Source organism: Lolium rigidum, chromosome 6, assembly GCF_022539505.1.
Source record: "Lolium rigidum isolate FL_2022 chromosome 6, APGP_CSIRO_Lrig_0.1, whole genome shotgun sequence".
Taxonomy (NCBI): Eukaryota; Viridiplantae; Streptophyta; class Magnoliopsida; order Poales; family Poaceae; genus Lolium; species Lolium rigidum.
This window is the reverse complement of record NC_061513.1, coordinates 78,861,863-78,878,074: the sequence shown is the minus strand read 5'-3', so window position 1 is coordinate 78,878,074 and position 16,212 is coordinate 78,861,863.

Below are 16,212 nucleotides of genomic sequence, written 5' to 3'. Positions count from 1 at the left end.
CTTTTAATGATGTCGTCAATTAATTCATCGATAACGATGTTACCGGTTGATTTGCTTATGAACTGTGGTGGGATGCGATGCTTCACGTCTTCACCTTCCTCGGTAAGAATTTCCCCAGCTGAAAAACCTTCATTAACCAGACCAAGGAGACACTCAACGTCGACAAAACCAAGAGACACCGCGCCATTGTTCTCTCCTATTTCGAATGTACCGATAGCAGGGTCAAAAACATCAAGCATGAACCTGGAACAAAAATGAACATGAATCAATAACTACTATGCAAAAGTAATCCACGAAATACAAATGAAATATGAACATGTAATGCAATATTACGTAATATACATGTGAGAAGGTGTACCTGATCAATATTGTACGCATCTTCACAGAAGGAATCATCATCATACTTCTTAAATTAGTTAGAGCTAGTCTAGCACGTTGATCCACTGGTAAGACGGGCCATGAGCCTACACCATTTTTCGATGTTGCAGCAAACTTCACCCCTAAGCTCGTCCATTCTATCAAGGAAAAATACTATATTAAGAGAAAGTAATATGTCACGTACAAAAAACTAAACTAAATGTGCAAGAGGGAGACTTGAATAAAACATGATTTTACATACGATGCGTGAGATGGCATGATTTTACATACGATGTGTGAGATGACATGCTTTGAACAGACAAATCATCGTGAAATATTATACAAAAAAATTGAGAGCAAACATCTGCCCTATATATGAAACCCCTCAATAAAATTTACATCTTAAAAACCGATACTTGCAATGTTTGCTATTTTCATGCTACAAGAGCGATGCATATATAGGCGAATCGCTGACAAACGATCCGACTGGATCCGACGTAGTCGGGCATGAAGTCACGTTGAATTTTACGTAACCTAAACGAATTGACTAGAGGTGTGCACATGCATGCACGAAACCAGCACAACAACTCCAAGTCCTAATCAGTCAACACTTAAGAAAATTATTGTAACAACTCGCAAATCTGAATACACACGGCGACTCTAACCTATACAAATTTTACTTGCTTCATACGATGTAGATACGAAGGTCTTGATGTCTACTTACTTGACGAGGCGAGTGTTGGAACCGTCTTGGTACTGTCTCCGATGAGATCTAGGTGACGGTGTTGGGCCCGGCGTGGAGAAGATTCGTGGGTACGGCGGTCGAGGGTGAGGGTACCTTGCAGATGCCGGCGGTGGCGGGGATGAGATCGCCTTTGAGACGGAGGAGGCGAGGAGAATAGAGAGGGCGACTGCACGGGCGGTGGCGGTGGCGGCGGCTCTAGGGTTTGCACGATCTTTATGACGGCAGCACGAACACCTTTTTATAGGCCGACCACGTCGTACGTCATTTCCGGAACATGCCATGCGCAAACCATTCACGATAAGATCGTGCCGCGCGTGAAGATCGTAATGGTGCACTTCCATCCGCCGTTTTGGGTTGGGCCTTTTTTAAATTAGATTTTTTCACTTTCATGGTTGCATTTGCCATTTTGGGTTGGTCCATGTTAAACAACAAAATTATAATCTATACTTATCATGAACAATGTTGATATGTAAATTTGGACAACATTAATAAAATATTAAATTATTTCGTCCATAAATTTCTACACAAGTTTAAGAATTGCATGGTAGACCCATTTTGACCCTAAAACCCTAGTATCAGCACCTCCCAACCATGGGATCACCATCAATGTACAAACCAAAATAGAAACACCAAGCCAAAAAGGGTGGGTCACACCACCATGCACAAGTGTGCCAAATATTGGCCCCATCCAAGGTGGTTTGCTATTTTTTATGCCATGGTAGACCCATTTTGACCCTAAAACCCTAGTATCGGAACCTCCCAACCATGGGATCACCATGAATGTAAAAACCAAAATAGAAACACCAAGCCAAAAAGGGTGGGGCACACCACCATGCACAAGTGTGACAAATATTGGCCCCACCCAAGGTGGTTGGGTATGTTTTAGGCCATGGTAGACCATTTTGACCCTAAAACCCTAGTATCGGCACCTCCCAACCATGGGATCACCATGAATGTAAAAACCAACCTAGAAAGACCAAGCCAAAAAGGGTGGGGCACACCACCATGCACAAGTGTGCCAAATATTGGCCCCACCCAAGGTGGTTTGCTATTTTTTAGGCCATGGTAGACCCATTTTCACCCTAAAACCCTAGTATCGGCACCTCCCAACCATGGGATCACCATGAATGCAAAAACCAACCTACAAAGAGAAATTAAAAAAGGGTGGGGCACACCACCATGCACAAGTGTGCCAAATATTGGCCCTATCCAAGGTGGTTGGGTATGTTTTAGGCCATGGTAGACCCATTTTGACCCTAAAACCCTTGTATCGGCACCTCCCAACCATGGGATCACCATGAATGTACAAACCAAAATAGAAAGACCAAGCCAAAAAGGGTGGGGCACACCACCATGCACAAGTGTGCCAAATATTGGCCCCATCCAAGGTGGTTGGGTATGTTTTAGGCCATGGTAGACCCATTTTGACCCTAAAACCCTTGTATCGGCACCTCCCAACCATGGGATCACCATGAATGCAAAAACCAACCTACAAAGAGAAATTAAAAAAGGGTGGGGCACACCACCATGCACAAGTGTGCCAAATATTGGCCCCACCCAAGGTGGTTGGATATGTTTTAGGCCATGGTAGACCCATTTTGACCCTAAAACCCTAGTATCGACACCTCCCAACCATGGGATCACCATGAATGCAAAAAACCAACCTACAAAGAGAAATTAAAAAAGGGTGGGGCACACCACCATGCACAAGTGTGCCAAATATTCGCCCCATCCAAGGTGGTTGGGTATGTTTTAGGCCATGGTAGACCCATTTTGACCCTAAAACCCTTGTATCGGCACCTCCCAACCATGGGATCACCATGAATGTACAAACCGAAATAGAAAGACCAAGCCAAAAAGGGTGGGGCACACCACCATGCACAAGTGTGCCAAATATTGGCCCCATCCAAGGTGGTTGCGTATGTTTTAGGCCATGGTAGACCCATTTTGACCCTAAAACCCTTGTATCGGCACCTCCCAACCATGGGATCACCATGAATGCAAAAACCAACCTACAAAGAGAAATTAAAAAGGGTGGGGCACACCACCATGCACAAGTGTGCCAAATATTGGCCCCATCCAAGGTGGTTGGATATGTTTTAGGCCATGGTACACCCATTTTGACCCTAAAACCCTAGTATCGGCACCTCCCAACCATGGGATCACCATGAATGTAAAAACCAACCTAGAAAGACCAAGCCAAAAAGGGTGGGGCACACCACCATGCAAAAGTGTGACAAATATTGGCCCCACCCAAGGTGGTTGGGTATGTTTTAGGCCATGGTAGACCCATTTTGACCCTAAAACCCTTGTATCGGCACCTCCCAACCATGGGATCACCATGAATGTAAAAACCAACCTAGAAAGACCAAGCCAAAAAGGGTGGGGCACACCACCATGCACAAGTGTGCCAAATATTGGCCCCACCCAAGGTGGTTTGCTATTTTTTAGGCCATGGTAGACCCATTTTCACCCTAAAACCCTAGTATCGGCACCTCCCAACCATGGGATCACCATGAATGTAAAAACCAAAATAGAAACACCAAGCCAAAAAGGGTGGGGCACACCACCATGCACAAGTGTGACAAATATTGGCCCCACCCAAGGTGGTTGGGTATGTTTTAGGCCATGGTAGACCATTTTGACCCTAAAACCCTAGTATCGGCACCTCCCAACCATGGGATCACCATGAATGTAAAAACCAACCTAGAAAGACCAAGCCAAAAAGGGTGGGGCACACCACCATGCACAAGTGTGCCAAATATTGGCCCCACCCAAGGTGGTTTGCTATTTTTTAGGCCATGGTAGACCCATTTTCACCCTAAAACCCTAGTATCGGCACCTCCCAACCATGGGATCACCATGAATGCAAAAACCAACCTACAAAGAGAAATTAAAAAGGGTGGGGCACACCACCATGCACAAGTGTGCCAAATATTGGCCCCATCCAAGGTGGTTGGGTATGTTTTAGGCCATGGTAGACCCATTTTGACCCTAAAACCCTTGTATCGGCACCTCCCAACCATGGGATCACCATGAATGTACAAACCAAAATAGAAAGACCAAGCCAAAAAGGGTGGGGCACACCACCATGCACACGTGTGCCAAATATTGGCCCCATCCAAGGTGGTTGGGTATGTTTTAGGCCATGGTAGACCCATTTTGACCCTAAAACCCTTGTATCGGCACCTCCCAACCATGGGATCGCCATGAATGCAAAAACCAACCTACAAAGAGAAATTAAAAAAGGGTGGGGCACACCACCATGCACAAGTGTGCCAAATATTGGCCCCATCCAAGGTGGTTGGATATGTTTTAGGCCATGGTACACCCATTTTGACCCTAAAACCCTAGTATCGGCACCTCCCAACCATGGGATCACCATGAATGCAAAAACCAACCTACAAAGAGAAATTAAAAAAGGGTGGGGCACACCACCATGCACAAGTTTCACAAATATTGGCCCCACCCAAGGTGGTTGGGTATGTTTTAGGCCATGGTAGACCCATTTTGACCCTAAAACCCTTGTATCGGCACCTCCCAACCATGGGATCACCATGAATGTAAAAACCAACCTAGAAAGACCAAGCCAAAAAGGGTGGGGCACACCACCATGCACAAGTGTGCCAAATATTGGCCCCACCCAAGGTGGTTGGGTATGTTTTAGGCCATGGTAGGCCCATTTTGACCCTAAAACCCTTGTATCGGCACCTCCCAACCATGGGATCACCATGAATGTAAAAACCAAAATAGAAACACCAAGCCAAAAAGGGTGGGGCACACCACCATGCACAAGTGTGACAAATATTGGCCCCACCCAAGGTGGTTGGGTATGTTTTAGGCCATGGTAGACCCATTTTGACCCTAAAAACCCTTGTATCGGCACCTCCCAACCATGGGATCACCATGAATGTACAAACCAAAATAGAAAGACCAAGCCAAAAAGGGTGGGGCACACCACCATGCACAAGTGTGACAAATATTGGCCCCACCCAAGGTGGTTGGGTATGTTTTAGGCCATGGTAGGCCCATTTTGACCCTAAAACCCTTGTATCGGCACCTCCCAACCATGGGATCACCATGAATGTAAAAACCAACCTAGAAAGACCAAGCCAAAAAGGGTGGGGCACACCACCATGCACAAGTGTGCCAAATATTGGCCCCACCCAAGGTGGTTTGCTATTTTTTAGGCCATGGTAGACCCATTTTCACCCTAAAACCCTAGTATCGGCACCTCCCAACCATGGGATCACCATGAATGTAAAAACCAAAATAGAAACACCAAGCCAAAAAGGGTGGGGCACACCACCATGCACAAGTGTGACAAATATTGGCCCCACCCAAGGTGGTTGGGTATGTTTTAGGCCATGGTAGACCATTTTGACCCTAAAACCCTAGTATCGGCACCTCCCAACCATGGGATCACCATGAATGTAAAAACCAACCTAGAAAGACCAAGCCAAAAAGGGTGGGGCACACCACCATGCACAAGTGTGCCAAATATTGGCCCCACCCAAGGTGGTTTGCTATTTTTTAGGCCATGGTAGACCCATTTTCACCCTAAAACCCTAGTATCGGCACCTCCCAACCATGGGATCACCATGAATGTAAAAACCAAAATAGAAAAACCAAGCCAAAAAGGGTGGGGCACACCACCATGCACAAGTGTGACAAATATTGGCCCCACCCAAGGTGGTTGGGTATGTTTTAGGCCATGGTAGACCATTTTGACCCTAAAACCGTAGTATCGGTACCTCCCAACCATGGGATCACCATGAATGTAAAAACCAACCTAGAAAGACCAAGCCAAAAAGGGTGGGGCACACCACCATGCACAAGTGTGCCAAATATTGGCCCCATCCAAGGTGGTTGGGTATGTTTTAGGCCATGGTAGACCCATTTTGACCCTAAAACCCTAGTATCGGCACCTCCCAACCATGGGATCACCATGAATGTAAAAACCAAAATAGAAACACCAAGCCAAAAAGGGTGGGGCACACCACCATGCACAAGTGTGCCAAATATTGGCCCCACCCAAGGTGGTTTGCTATTTTTTAGGCCATGGTAGACCATTTTGACCCTAAAACCCTAGTATCGGCACCTCCCAACCATGGAGCATCCATTAGTAATTCAAAAAATTTCAGAATGAAATAAAATCGTCACATTCCATGTTTTCATGTGTTACATACAATGTGATAAAAATTTGAGGTGATTTGGAGGAGGCCAAAAAATCACTATACTTTCAAGTATATATTTTGATAAAGGACAATTCTAAAACAAATTAATGAAAACATACAAGGTTGGGTTGATCTGCCAACCTTCAATGCATCTTTTGTACATTTTCTGTATATGAACTTTTTACAAATTCGATTTTTTAAATTCACATATGAAATATCAGATACAAATAACATATGAAATTGCTACTCTGTTTTATTCTCATGACATTGGTGGTTGCTATTCTCATCACATAGCGGCTTGCTATTCATTCATGTAACTTATCTACTATGTTTTTTAAACTATTGAATACATTATGACAGAGATCAAATTACCAAACAAGCAAAATTTTAGAATTACCATTTCCTTGCAAACAAGATAATATTTATGGACTACCATTTTTCCAACAGAACATGGATGGTAGATAAAAAGGCTGACAATACTTTGTAGCCATCCATAACTTCACTTATCTTATAACAAAGTGAAGAACCAGCAAAAGCAAACACAGTGTGCTACATACCATCTAGCACACTGGTACAGTGCATACATAGCTACCATAGCTAAAGTTCACATTCCTAGCAAGTCCATACATAGTTACCGCACCATAACAGAAGGTGCACACATAAACTAGCAGTTCTTAATAACATACATTACTTAACATCATCATATATACTGATGATGTACTTCTTCACTAACTTTTTCAGGCATTCAGTCAATCCTGACCATAGTACTCCAGTACTTTCCTCAGGGCAGCATGGTTCGCCTTGTCGCGGAGATCCTTCGGGTGCACATCCTTCACATGACCAACAAGTCCTTCACGCATACCATCCCTAGGAACCTGCTTGGAGGGATGGAACTTGCAGTAGTACCTCCCATCAGGTTTCATGTAAGCACTGATTCCCTCAGCCCCGAATCTTCTCCTCCACCTTCTTCTCATATGACAGCACATTGTACTTGCTGACTTCATTATCAGATGAAGCATCTGAGTTGTACTGCAAAACAACAATGTCACAATCATATGTCACAAGTATTGTACAACAATGAGTTCAATAAACTTGTCAACCATGCACAATCAATATTGAGAAAGCTATCTTACCGACACGGCGTCCCCGGACTCGACCTCGGAGGAAATGTAGGAGTGGCCAGAGTCCTCCGAGTCATCCAACTCCTCAAACTTCCTCTTGCGGACAGAGGAGGTCTCACCAACCTGATAAGAATAAATTTAATAACAATGGTCATATATACAGATTTCACATTGCCTAATTTAAAGACAAAAAGTGGGAAAACTAAGCAAATAATAAACTCAATGATGCATTGTTATAAATTAAGGAGTACACATTGCAATTAATTGTACAATGTTTATCAAATGGATAATGCTAGTACAAAACTTTGGGAACTAATAACTCAGCATATTTACAGTTTATAGTACCATATACAGGTGCTATCATTCCATTTCAATGAATATACTAGCAGGGAGCAAATTATTATGTCAATCTAAATTGCAATCATAGCAGCATAACACATATACTACAAATCCTTACTGCAATCATTACAATAATAGGCCAGTAACATTATATTTCTCCTACTATGTTAAGGTGAAACATCTTATGCACAAATGGGAATGCCCCTGGAGCAGCAGTACCATAAATTTAATAAGCAATAATTATCACCATAAGATGTTAAGTAAGCAGCATTTAGGGGTTTTTAGCTTCTAACACCCGAAGTGGAGGTCCTGCCAAATCATACCATTTCAAATAATAGGTACACATGCTATTATTCATACTCGTGGTGATGTACAATTATAGTAACTACATATTTTCCCATAGCAGGGAACAAATTATTATGTCAATGTTGTTGCCATCATAGCAAGATAACACTCCTGGAGCACAACAACATTACCATAGATTTACAAATCAATGTGAATCCCTAAAGCAATTATGCAATCATGTAATAAAAACATACTAATGAAGCTCTGTAGCAAACAATTGATGCTACTACTAACAAATAAATTGAGCACACGGTAATCAAACCGGATAAATTGTGCACACGGTATATAAATTGGGGTCACATGACAATAAAACCACCCTTAACTACGAATGCACACGGATGTCAAACCAGATTAAAAAAAACCCTTGCCAACATACACAAACCACAGGACGATCCGCTAGATCCATTTGGTCCACAGGTAAGCCCTAATCACAAATCACATGATTCGTTTATTCTTCGGTTTCATCTAACCCTAATCACCATCAAATAAGGGCAAATAAGCCGAGGAGTTGAGAGGATAGCACATACCGGAGGGTCTTCCACCGTTGTCTGCACATTCGGATCCGGCACGATCTCGCCGCCCAATCCGTGCTCCTGCTCATCCGCCGCCGTCGGCACCAAGCCTCCGCCCGACGCGGCCGCACCACGACGGCTCCATCCACCCGGCACCACATCTGCCTCCGCCACGCCGGTGTTCTTGACCAATGCTGCGCGGCGGCCGCCCTCGCGGTGGAGCTGCTACCCTCCATCGGCCTCCGATTCGACGGAAATGCGCGGAGAAGAAGGGATTAAAGAAGGAGAACTCGGAGGTGGAGAGGGAGTGGAGAAGACGAAGTGGCCGAGGGAGGAGGAGAGGGTTTTCTCCGTACCTGATTTGGGGGGGAATGGTGGGGCGAGGGAGGCGGAGAAGGAAACGTCGGCGTTTTATATGGGATTCTATTTCGGTACACGCACGCTCGTACGCACCTCCGTACGCACACGTGCTGTAGGCACGATGTAGATACGTACAGAATGACGTGCGCGGGCCATACGGGCTTGTACAGGGCTCTACGGACGGTCTACGCATAGCGAAATTACGATTTTACCCCCGCTGCCGAAGAGGTATCAGAAGATCTCAGCCGTCCATGTGTTTGGCTTGTCCAGACTTTTCCCGGGGGGGAGCACCGGAGCAGAAGCGGTTCTGCAGTATTGAGATACCAACTTCTGCCTATCAAAATATATGAGTAAATATTTTTATTTATGTTTCATACATTTACTAAACATGCCTTTTCTCAGCTTCAGTCTAAATGTTGTTCAATTATATCTTTTTTTGTTAGTAACGGTACTTCTTTAATCAAACATTTCCCGCAACAACGTGCGGGGTACCATCTAGTTTGATTAATTCCCGTAACCATGCACTGATGCACAGGTTCCACGATCTTGCTCTGACGATTCGATCACGCAGCAGAGCATGTTCCGCACGGAAGTGTCACTGGCACGTAGGCCGGCCGTCCTGTGTGTGAAGAAGAGAAGAAACGAGGGCGTGTCCTGCATTGGCTGACACGTACTACCTCAGGTCCGTATTAATCGACGCGGCCCTCGCGCTAAACTAGTTGTATGAAGTGTACTACGCCGCGTCGATTAATAAAGAACGGAGGGAGTAGTATACTTGCGTCGAGCATGCAGTTTGGATCGGTGGGTAGCGCACTGAGTGCAGCAAAATGTCTTTGCTCATCAGCCCAACACTGTTTGATTATTAAGCGGTGCAGCGTCCATCTGACTGATTTTGATGGGAAAGGTCAGGTCCCCCATTTGACCGATCAAGTCGAGAGCTATGGCTAGGTTGTAGGGCGCGGCGGACCGGCGGTGCGTTGCGATGTAGCGGCAGCCCTGGGACCGACGGCGACGGACGGGTCGCCGGTCTCCCGGAAACCGCCACGTACCGATGTACGTACCTGCGGGTGCAACTTAGGCAACCTGTTTCGCGGCATTTTGGCGGAGGTCTTTCTGCGTCGGACTCCTGTGAAAACAAAACCACTGTGTCACGACTTACGGTCACCGCTAGCTGCTGGCTTGCTTACCAATTGGTGAAGAGAAGTCACCAGTTCGATGTTGTAATTCCAAGCTCCAAGGACAAGAACAACCAAAAATTGAAATTCCGGCCTAGTGGAATGGCAGTATTAAATTCGAAGGTTCTCTTTCCGTTCTTAGAAAATATGGTGTGGCTATTTCTCAGTTACTGAACTAATTTCGTTCTCAGTCAGTTTTTTTTTTTTTTTGGAGTAAACCGTGAGCTTTATTAATCACAAAACACAAAGTTACAATCAGCCTCAAGGCTTTGAACTAAAAAGGAAGGACACTCCCCCAGCCATTCGTGTGACACCACGTTGTTGCAAGCATATTTAGCACACAAGTGGGCCACACTATTGACTGAACGGCGTCTAAAACACAAGCTAAAAAACTGAAAAAACACACTCAGCTCACGGATATCATCTAAGATAGGAGAGATAACTGATCGATCTCTCCGGCCTACGCCCCGGATACGGACGAGCTCGGAACAGTCGACCTCAAAAGTGACCCGAGGGTAATTATGCTCCCTCGCAAAAACCACAGCGTCTCGGAGGGCAAGGGCTTCGATCGTGAGAGGATCTGACATAGCTGGGTAGACCTTACACCAAGCTCCTTTGAAACCCCCATTGTCTCTAGCAATCCCGCCTCCTCCTGCTACTCCTTCGGCAACCGCAACCGCCCCATCTGAGTTCATCTTGATAACTCCTTCTGGCGGCCTCTGCCATCTACACTCCGGCCTCCTTGGCAACGGACGCTGCTGAGGCGGCGGAAGATCAAGGGACAGAAGAGTATCCCTAACAAAACCAATAGTAGAAACCGGGTTATACCCCTTCTCACCATGGGTCCATTTGTTCCGTGAGTCCCAGATCGAATACATAATAGTGATGATCTTCGGTCTGTCCTCCTTTGAGATAAGGCTGTCACTGAGATAATGTCCTTAGTCCATGTATCCTGATGGAGGCGAGGAGTTTAAGATTCGGAATCTCCTTTGCCGCCTCCCAGAACAGTTTTGCATGTGAGCATTCGATCAAAGCGTGCTTCACATCTTCAATGGTTGATTTGCAGATCCCACAGATACTTTCCTCCTTGATATGGCGCCGGGAGAGAGTCGCATAATCAGGCATAAAACCTTTTAAAACCCTCCACCAAAAAGTACGAACTTTGGGAACCACGTTAATCTTCCACAACTTTTTCCACAATCCTTCATCGCCCATAGACGAGGATACCGCATCCGACCCCTGAGCTACCTCATGGCCATCATTCAGAACCAGTGCTCGGTAGGCCGAGCGGACCGAGTACTCCCCTGATTTTTCCTTGGCCCAGGCTAGTCCATCCTCGCTCACTCGCATACTAAGAGGAATTTGCAAGATTGCCTCAGCATCAGGAGCAAAGAAAATTGACCGGACCTTCCCAACATCCCAGCAGTGATCATTTGTGAGCAGTTCATTCACTGTCTCAACATCAGTATCGATTAAACGTCCCATTGGACGCATTGTTCTCGAGCTCGGGATCCAACTGTCATTCCAAATAGACACCGAATCACCAGCACCAATACGCTTCACCAAACCCTTCTCCAGTGCCTTGCGCCCTGCCAAGATCGCACGCCAAGTTCTGGACGCAGCACGCGGAGCAGTGGCCTCCATAAACCCTCGGTCAGGGTAGTAACGTCCCTTAAGGACCTGGGCGCAAAGAGAGTTTGGAGAGGTAAGGAGCCTCCATCCTTGCTTACCCAGCAGCGCCAAATTGAACGCATGCAAGTCCCTAAAACCCATGCCGCCATTTCCTTTAGGAATCGCCAGCTTCTCCCACGTCGTCCAATGCAAGGATCGCTTGTCAAGGTTCCCACTCCACCAGAACCGTGCCATAAGAGACACAAGCTTCTTGCATGACCCCTTGGATAACTCAAAACAGCTCATACTGTAAGTAGTTTTTGCCTGGATAACTGACTTCAATAATGTCTCTTTCGCCGGATAAGAGAGAAGTCTCTCCGCCCATCCATTCATCTGTCCCTTTGCACTATCGGTAATGTACTCAAAGGCATCATTTGTTAACCTCCCGACGGCTGTTGGAAGTCCCAAGTACTTCTCACAGAAAGCTTCTACTGAAATATCCAGCACTTGTTTGACTTCTGTTCTCACAATATCAGGTGTACAAGGGCTGAAGTAGATAGAACTTTTGTTTCTGTTAACCTGCTGCCCCGAGGCCTGATTATATATATTGAGGATTTCATTCAGCCTGGTCGCACTGTCCACATTAGCATTGATGAAAATCAAACTATCATCAGCGAATAACAGATGGGTGATCCATGGAGCCCTATTACACACTCGCATGCCCCTGTCAATATAGCCATTGTTGTAGAAGTTCAGCAATGCCGACAGTCCCTCTCCACATAGAAGAAAGAGATATGGTGACATTGGGTCACCCTGCCGCAATCCTCTTGAAGGGTTAAAGGGATCTAGCAGATTTCCATTAACCTTAACTGAGAATTGCACGGACCGCACACATTGCATAACAAGCCCGATTATCCGAGGAGGAAAACCCAGCTTTTGCATAATTGCTTGGAGGAAGGGCCATTCTACACGGTCATACGCCTTCATCATATCAAGTTTCACCGCGCACAAACCTTTCTTCCCTTTCTTTTTCCTCTTCATAGAGTGGATACACTCAAACGCCACAAGGGCATTATCTGTAATCAAACGCCCAGGAACAAAGGCGCTCTGTTCCACGCTTATCACCTCCTCCATCACCGGTCTCATGCGATTTGCAATTGTCTTTGCACAAATCTTATACAATACAGTACACAAAGAGATCGGCCGAAATTGAGCGATGGACTGGGGATTCCTTACCTTAGGAATAAGGACAATCGCGGTGTTGTTAAGCATAGCAGGTAAGTCCCCTCCATTCAAAAAACCCAAAACTGCAGCCACTAGGTCAGCGTGCAAGAGATCCCAATGGCGCTGAAAGAAACCTGCTGTGAATCCATCCACTCCCGGCGCCTTCGACGGGTGCATTTGGAACAATGCTAGTTTCACTTCCTCCTCAGTATAATCCTTATCAAGGTTCATTTGCATGTCATCCGACACCTTAGCCGGCACAAGATTCAACAAGTCCGTCATTACAGGAGGGCCCTGAGACGTATACAGTTGTTGGTAGAAGGACTGTATTTCCGCATTTACCTCTTCTGGCTCTTCACACCTTGTACCATCTTCCCTTTGGAGACTAGTGATCGTATTTGCCCTTTTCCTTCTAGCAACATGTGCATGAAAGAAAGCTGTGTTCCGATCCCCTGCTCTCAACCAATTTACTCGGGCTCTTTGTTTAACCCAGATTTCTTCTTGGTACAGAACTTCACTGATATGCTGCATAATCTTCCGTTCTTCATACGATGGTCCTCGACCCATAGATTGTCTTCTGATACGATCAAGCTCCCTCCTCAAGTTTGACAGTTTCTTCTTAAAATTTCCGAAAGTAGCTGATCCCCACTGATCTAGACCTGTTTGCATGAAACTCAATGAGGACATCAGACCCGAGAGACCCTGCCCACGCTGAGCTCCTTGCCAAAGATCCTTAACTACTTTACTATAATCCCCATGAGACTGCCATACGTTTTCATAACGAAAAGGTCTTGCACCTCTCCTCCTCTTCTGTGCTTGATGTGTGCTAAGCTCGGCCACTAAGAGACAGTGATCCGACTCCACCATGTCCACATGACGAATCTTGATAACCGGGAATAACTGCAATAAGGTTATGTCCCCATAGGCTCTATCAATCCTCGCCTTCACATTAGCTAAGCCAGCCTGACGATTATCCCAGGTATAAGGGGCCCCTGAGAAGCCCAGGTCTAGCAGCTCGCACTCCTCTGTAGCTTCACGGAAAGCTCGCATCTGCCACTCCTCCCTTGCATGCTCACTAAAATGCTCCGTCCCGTACATGGTCTCATTAAAGTCTCCCATGCATAGCCACGGCATTTTACGTAGTGAGAAGAGACGCCGGAGTAGCGTCCAGCTCAGGTGTCTCTTCTCCCGTCTCGATTCACCATAAAATCCTGTGAAACGCCACGGAGAACCGCTTCCATCTTTGGAACTAATCACCGCATCAATATGATGAGCATTGAAACTCTTGATATCTACAGACACTTCAGCGGACCAGAACAATCCTATTCCGCCGCTAAGGCCCTCACTGCTTACTGCAAATGCACCAGCGAAACCAAGTGCTCCTGCCAGTTTCTCAACCCTCTTCCCTTCGATCTTTGTTTCCATCACGAAGAGCAGGGTGGGGTCCATACACTTCGTAAAACTACGAAGCTCACGAACCACCGAGTGATTCCCCATCCCCCGGCAGTTCAAACTGAAGCACGTCATTGATCCCGGCGCGGCTGAGCCCCAGCCGACGCCGATAAAATTGAAGCCTCATTTGAGGGTGACACTTTCTTCTTCTTTGGATCAGGTGACGCTTTTTCTGCATTTGGTGGTGGTTCTGGCCTGGTCTCTCTTTTATTGTTGCCACCTGACCCATCAAAAACCACCATGGCCTTTGTCAAATCCATTGAGCCTGACTTATCAGTCTCCACGGCCGACATGTTTAACTTACGGTACACCTGCCTTGTTTGTCCTCCACGATTGTCTTTGGCCCCGCTTCCTCCTCCCTGGCCAGCCGTCTGGAAGTTTCCAGACTTAGCCCCCTGCACCCCACTCTGGTCCGAAAACGGATTGTGTGAACCGGCAGAGTTTGGAAAACCTTGAGCACCTCCTCCTCCCTTCTGGCCAAAACCTGACTTCTTCCAGTCCTCAACCACACGAAGCCTTGCATTATAAGGCCACTCGCCATTGTCATCTTTCTCTGCTGGAGTTGGACACTGCAACGCTGAATGTCCAAGCAGACCACAAGAGAAACAGAAATAGGGTAATTGTTCATATTGGACTTCATACCAATCACACGCTTCTCGTAGAGTAGAATCCAGAGCAATCCATCTACGAAGCGGTTCTTTTACGTTTATGAACACCCTCGCCCTCAAGAAACCACTGAACTTATTTCTAGTGTCTATATCCACTACCTCATCTCCAATGTCACTTGCTATCTTTGTTCCCCAGAAATTATTGACCATATTCAGCGGAAGATCGATCACACGTACCCATAACAGCAGCCTATCGAAGTTCAGCTCAGATGGGCGCCGCCAACTCTGATAATTCTCGAGCAGCACAGCATGTTTGTTGACGGTCCAAGGAGATCTCTCCCAGACCCGCTCCCTATCTCTCTCAGAAGCCAACTCAGCAATGAACAGATTCGGGCCGCCATCCGTGAAGATCAGGCCCTTAGGATTTCCCCAAGCAGGACGGAGTGCCGCTGAGATAGTTTGGATATGAATGACTTTTGGACTGGGAACCAAGATCCTCCCGGCAAGCGCCCAAGATGGGCTACCTCCTTCCTCTCGATCATCGATACAGACCTTCCGTGATTCCGCCGCCGACAGTTTCAGACGACCCACCATCTCCTCGATGGTTTCCGATCGGCCCCCCGTTTCCGGTGGTCTCGATCCCCTCGCCTCCGAAGAGGCTGCTTCACTTGCCGCCATGACCAGAACGTCCCAAAACCCCTGGATCGGAAAGACTCCACCAAGAGCGGGCAGAGGCGCAAGGGCCTCCCCTTGATCGCTCCGAGTTTTGTCAGGCCGATACCACGGGAGATCACCGTTCGTCCCAGCGCAGACGTCGCTGGTGTCGATGGAAGCCTACCCCTGCGCCCCGGCGAGAGATCACCGAGCGCCGCCGCCTTCACTAGAAAACCCTAATCGCCAACAGGAGACGAAGCATTTTTTCCGGAAGTGTAATGGCTGCTAGCACCCACTATCATTCGTTGACGTTCTCAGTCAGTTGATGTCATCAAATATGTTGCAACTGATAACTAACATAAATCACGACGCAAATCTAACAATGTAGAACTTGACTAAGCATAAATTTAGTTCTCAACTAGTTGAGAACTAGCAAGTCCATAAAAAATATGTAGTTTTAGCTTTACAATTTATTCTAAAAAGAGTATACATATATTTTTATCAATACAGTTACTAATTAAATGCAATTACC